At 43.3% G+C, this 6,213-nt stretch overlaps 1 long non-coding RNA gene across 1 annotated transcript; it reads right to left on the reverse strand.

Moving 5' to 3' along the window:
- Positions 1 to 908: 908 nt before the first annotated feature.
- LOC139438084 (uncharacterized) lies at positions 909 to 4,656 on the reverse strand. The gene is made up of 3 exons (XR_011647971.1): positions 4,225 to 4,656; positions 3,841 to 3,878; positions 909 to 1,132 (listed from the first exon to the last, which is right to left on the reverse strand). It is a non-coding gene; the product is annotated as an uncharacterized lncRNA (long non-coding RNA).
- Between the last annotated feature and the right edge of the window lie 1,557 nt (positions 4,657 to 6,213).

The raw sequence follows: 6,213 nt of genomic DNA on the forward strand, positions 1-6,213 counted from the left end.
GTGTGGAGTAAGTGGCCATGGTGGCTGCTGGGGGTAGGGAATGGGAGGAAGAGATGAGATGTGGGGGCGTTTTCAGGACTTGGAGTTGTCCTGGGTGGAGCTGCAGGGACAATTGCTGGACATTGTATGTCCTGCCATGGCCCACTGGGTGGAACGTGGGAGAGTGTAGGCTATGATGTGAACCACTGACCATGAGGTGCAGCGGTGCTCAGAGATGTATTCACCAAATGCAATGAATGTCTTGCTTTTTTTTTTTTAAACCTAATATCCCTTTTCTACTCCCATCTAGGAAACCACATTGCATTTAGCTTTCACGTCTCCTTAGGCTCCTCTGAGCTGTGACAGTTTTCTCAGGCTTTCCTTGTTTCTGATGATCTAGACAGTTTTGAGGTGTGCTGGCCAGGTATTGGTAGAATGTCCCCAGACTGGGATTTGTCTGCCATTTTTTGGATGGTTAGACTGGGATTCCAGGTTTTTGGAAGAAGACCAGAGAGACAAAGCATCCTTCTCATCACATCCCATCAAGCGTACTTACTAGCCACCCGACTTACTTCTGTTGAGCTTGACCTTGGACACTGGCTGAGGTGGACTGTCTGGCTACTCCACTGCCAAGTTACTCTTTTTTCCCCTTTCCAGGCCATCCTCTTTGGAAGGCCACTACCTTAGCCCAAAATTAAAGAGTGGGAATTTACCCTCCACCTCCTTGAGGAAGGAGCATCTACATAAATAACTTAGAATTCTTCTGCACAGGAGATTTGTCTTGCATCCCTCACTCTTGTATGACTCATCGAATAAATAAAATGAGTATCAGTGCAGATACTCATTTTACACTATGGGTTATAATCCGATCGTACTTCAGTTATTTTGTGGCTCAACAACAAAAGTGACAAAGACAGAATTGGATTTACCGTTACAAAGCTTGAGGGCAACCTCGGAGTGAGCAGACTTTGAAAGGGATGGTCATCTCGGCATGCCACCTTTCCCATCTGTTGCCCGGGATGGATGAAGTTATCACTCACTTGAGAATGGTCTTCTGTTCCCATGGAAACTTCAACAGCCTCTTGGCTCTTTCTCAGGGTACCAGGTAGATCCAAATAGTCCCAATCTGTCATAGAGGAGGAGGCAGGAGTGACTGGAGAGAAGAGGAGATCCAAGACAGTAGGTGAGCATTTCAGAATGAGTCGGGGTGGACTGTTGTGACAGGCAATGCCGGACCACAGAAACAGGCCGTTTGAGTCACTCCATTATAGGATGCTAGGTTATAATAAGATACGACTTTCTTTAAGACCAAAGTTTAAAGGCTAAATATTATCTTCTTTAAGACTACTCATTCATGAAAAACGCATTGAGTTGCATCTGGATGTGATGAGCTCTGACAGATATTGGAACTTGATGGCATCAAGACCACAAATGCTTCTTCTCTGTAGATTTTGCCTTTGAGTAGAGAGGGGTCACTTAAAAAGCCAAAACCATGGGCAGTGGATTTGGCCCAGTGGTTAGGGCATCCTTCTACCACATGGGAGGTCCACGGTTCAAACCCTGGGCCTCCTTGACCCTTGTGCAGCTGGCCCATGCACAGTGCTGATGCGCACAAGGAGTGCCCTGCCACGCAGGGGTGTCCCCCGCACAGGGGAGCCCCACGCACAAAGAGTGTGCCCCGTAAGGAGAGCTGCCCAGTGCGAGAGAAAGTGCAGCCTGCCCAGGAATGGTGCCACACACATGGAGAGCTGACACAACAAGATGACGCAACAAAAAAAAGAAACACAGATTCCCGTGCCGCTGACAACAACAGAAGCAGACAAAGAAGAACAGGCAGCAAATAAACACAGAGAACAGACAACTTGGGGGGGAGGGGGAAGGAGAGCAAAATAGAAGCCAAAACTACATAATTTCAAATTGTCGTCAGTATTAGAAACATACAGTAGGAGTATAAGAAAATGTCCATGATATAAGATAAAGTGAAATGTGAAGATGAAATATTACACAAGCGTAGACACAGGACTTGCAGGATAAACACTGAAAGGTGAAGAGTCGTTTTTCTTCCAAATAAACCTCCACATTATAAAAATATTAAAATGCACAAGTATGAGCATATGCAAATGAAAAAGAGGGGTGGCAAAATTCAACAGTCAATGGGTAATCGACAGACAAAAAAGAAATATTTTCTGCAGTGGTTTCAACCTTATCTGCATCACTGGCTGCCATAGCGACTTGAGCTTTCATACTTTTCAAGACTTTTTTTTTTCTCCTTTATTTTCTTTTAAATGTTACATTCAAAAAATATGAGGGCCCCATATACCCCCAGCCCCCCACCAGTTTGTGTGTGGGGTACTGAGAAGATTATTATCCTGATATACAGGTGAGTCAGACTAAACACCCAATAGTCAGGTGAATCAGGTAAACAGGTGAGTCAGAATAAACAATTACTCGATAACTATTTCTCAAGTGCCTAACCTGAATTCCTCACCTGTGAAACACGTTTGTGGGAAAGAGAGGGTAGTGGAAGAAACAAGTGAGTAGATCACGTTCCCACAAATCTTGAATTTCCAAGTAATGACTTGAGATCCTTTAAGCACCCAGTTAATGCCCCTTGGAGCCCCATGTGCTGAAATAATTACTGTAGCACCAGGAGGAAACCAGCATATTGTCAAGGAGAACTCCTATCCCCTGTGCACGGTGTTTCACAATCTTTAAGCCGTCCTTCAGGCCTCACCCAGAGTTCAGAAAACTGGAGCGGTGAAAACGTCAGCCACCTCCACCCTGGAGGGTTTTTCCACTCAGTGCTTCTCAAGACATCTTTCCGATCTAAAATTCATACTCATCGCAATTCCATCACCACCTCAGGAAGGGTACCTTAGTTTGCCAGATCAATAAGCCTGTAATTATCACGATATTTTTTTTTCCTAGAGTTCATTTGTAGACTATCTCCATCCTAGGAGCTGAATCAACCTTTTCTAAAATCTATGTTTTCCGAGTTACGACTTTCAAGCTGCGTCTTGTGAAGTCCAGTCACCACTGATATCTCGAGAGGTCTAAAGAGTTGATTTGTCCCTTTGTCTACATTTACATCAAAGTTTTGGTAAGAGATAGTGATGATATTAGCACAGAATGTTAAATGTTATTAATACCACTAAATTATATATTTAAAAACAGCTAAAATAGAAAATTCTGTTACGTATATGTTACTGCAATAAAAAACTACAACATGAAAAAAAAAAAAGAATAATGCAATGGTCTTGCCATGAAGGGGCGATTGAAGATGTCCTGGAAAGGGTTGCCTGAGTCTATTTAAGCATCACCCATCAGTTAGGCAGATGGTTTTCTTTTTCCTGCAATTCCACATCCCCGATTTCACATCCTGGAGGTCTTGTGGAAAAAAAAATCTCTGAGGCCAGCAGAAAGAAAAGCTTGTGACTGACACGGCTTAATTCTTGACTAATTGGGATTAAACCGTGCCAATCCCGCAGTTGAGATCCTCACCTGGTTTTGCTTATTGCATTCTGATTCCATTTTTCCTTGGAGAAGTTATCAAGAAATCAGGACAAGCCCATATCAGTGCTCTGTTTATTTTTCCAGAATGCTCCTGATTAGGCTTATAGGCATTAGAATACAAGAATGACTCCTGATCATTTAATTACTTTGCAGTTTCAATCGTGCACTTTCCCAAGTGATCAGGCTGAGCAGGACTGGCCTTTAAATTGTGTTCATTTTTGAATTATTATTGGGAGATACATGATTTGTTCTGGCTATGTAATGACTTAAAAAAAATTTTTTTTTTCAGAGCGTTCCCAATGGAAATCACTTGCTATTCCAGACTAATGATGGCGGTTGTTACTTAACTGATTTCAGTTCCCCGGGGGAAGTTGTTTATTCTTCTCCTGGAAAGAATCAGAATATAGAAACCGTCAGCACCTTTTGTTCTCTGTAAAAATTACTAAAATCTAGAGAGACCTCAACGTGTCACTCTCCCACTGGCCCCATCTCCAACATTCACATGTCCGAAATCCGAGGGTATGCCCCTCCCCACTCACAGTGCTTATGTTCTAAAGATTCCAGAAATCACCTTCCTCTTCTATTTAACCAATGTCAAGAACTCTTGCATCCTCTGCCTCTCTAAGTTAAATGACAGGTGGCAATTAACGACACACTCTCCCATGAATTTTTGCAGTGATTCTCACCATGATGGGTTAATATTACTCTCATCAGATGATTATGATTACTCACGTTTTCCAGAGCAACTAAAAGCTTCTAAGGAGGTGAATGACTTGTCAAGGACACACAGTGGCGCATGCACCTGGAACTCAAAAGCACGGAGACCAGCTCCAAGGTCAGAGACTTGCTTTTGGGCTGGACAACTGGCTGAGCTGCTTCTTGCATAAGCAGCGAGATTTGAAAGTAGGGCGTGGAAATCGCATTCTTTTTGTAGAAATAGAATTCGAATGTGGCAGCGCTGTTTTGGCTCATCATTCATTCGATCTAGGCTCTCTCATAATTTCCACAATTACTTGGCCGTGTATTCACTTGCTTATGCAGTAATTATTTATGGAGTGCCCCTACCTGGGCTGGGCAAAGACGATCCAAAGACGAGTTAAAGAGTTGGGTCAGGAGCTTTCACTCGGGACAAAGGAAATGAGTGCCTCAGCCCAAGTCCATGATCTACGGAGACAAAATGAAACCAGATGTCAAAGGTAAGTTCACACACCATTTAGCCTTAAGCTTCCTCTTCAGAGGAAAATGTGGAGCCCTGGGTATCTGTTTAGATTAGGGGATACTTGATAGGTATATTGATATGGGCTCTGGGTGGGAGGCTCTTTGTCTCTTCGGAGATAACCTTAACCTCAGCTGTCTGTCCTGACTTGTGGGTGTGTGACGGTAAGAGGCTGCAGTCCTGCCCTCGGTGACCATGGCAACAACTCCAGTCCCAGGAGGCCATTTAGCAATGCAAACTCTATACATATCAGTCAGTGCAGGGAAACTCTGCTGGTGGCGATGCCGAAACTTAAGGGAACTTGGACTTGGCCTCGAATGGGAAATATGATATAGCCTGTGCATAAATTCAAAATCATCTAATTCTGTATCCAAGTGTGCCTAGTCTCTAGAAATCCAGTTTAGTGATAGGGGCTTTGAATGTTCAGAAAGGATGTAAGACTGAATGTGTATTCAAGGTTGCATCCAGACCGAATGTGGGCAAGGTGCTAATTCAAGCTCACCTGAGGTGTGGGCGATATGTTCATTCAAAACCTAGGGTTCTCAGGCAAAGACTTAACTAACAAAGAAAGTAGTTTTCTTTGATAAAAGCACCATTTGACTCCCCACCCTGTATAAAAAGAACTTGAAAATCTTGTTCCGGCTCTGTTTTGAAACAGAAAGCTCCCAAGCCTGGCTGGCTGTCAATAAACCATTTTTCCTTCTCAAAATCATCCCTGAGTTCTGGCCTTTCTATACCCAAATAATTGAACCTCTCTCAAATGCTACAACAATATCACTTATTTTGTCCCTAAAAACTCAGCCGTAGTGTAGGTGAATCCATGCATTCTGCTTTTGTCTTGCTTTTATTATTATAACTGGATTATTTCAGATTTATACATTCTGCCTTTCAGTCATCAACCTTCTCTTATTCTTTGCTTTATAAAAAAATTAGTCATGTCTATGTGTATATATAGTCTATACCTATACTTGCATTTATATCTCTATCTATGTATCTATATCTATATCCACATCTATATCTATCTCTGTGTATCTATATCCATATCATCTCCATATCTATATCTATATATCTATATCTCCCTGGTCTAAGTTAGCAATCTCCAGACTTTTTTGGATCTGTCCGATAAAAATGTTTGAGCAGGGGGAAACAGATGTGGCTCAAGCGATCAGGCTCCTTTCCACCATATAGGAGGTACAGGGCTCTATTCCTGGGGCCTCCTGGTGAAAGGCAAGCTGGCTCATGTGAAGAGCCAGCCCGTGTGAAGAGCTGGCCCACATGGAGTGCTGGCCCACACAGGCGTGCTGGCCCACGCAGAGAGCTGGCACAGCAAGATGACATAACAAAAAGAGACACAGAGGAGAGACAACAAGAGGCACAGCAGACCAGGGAGCTGAGCTGGTGCAAGAGATTGAGCACCTCTCTTTCACTACAGAAATTCCCAGGATCAGTTCCTGGTGCCGCCCAAAGAGAAGAAAAGCAGACACAGAACAATGCACAGAGAGCAG

The sequence above is a fragment of the Dasypus novemcinctus genome, chromosome X, assembly GCF_030445035.2.
Source record: "Dasypus novemcinctus isolate mDasNov1 chromosome X, mDasNov1.1.hap2, whole genome shotgun sequence".
NCBI classification, from domain to species: domain Eukaryota; kingdom Metazoa; phylum Chordata; class Mammalia; order Cingulata; family Dasypodidae; genus Dasypus; species Dasypus novemcinctus.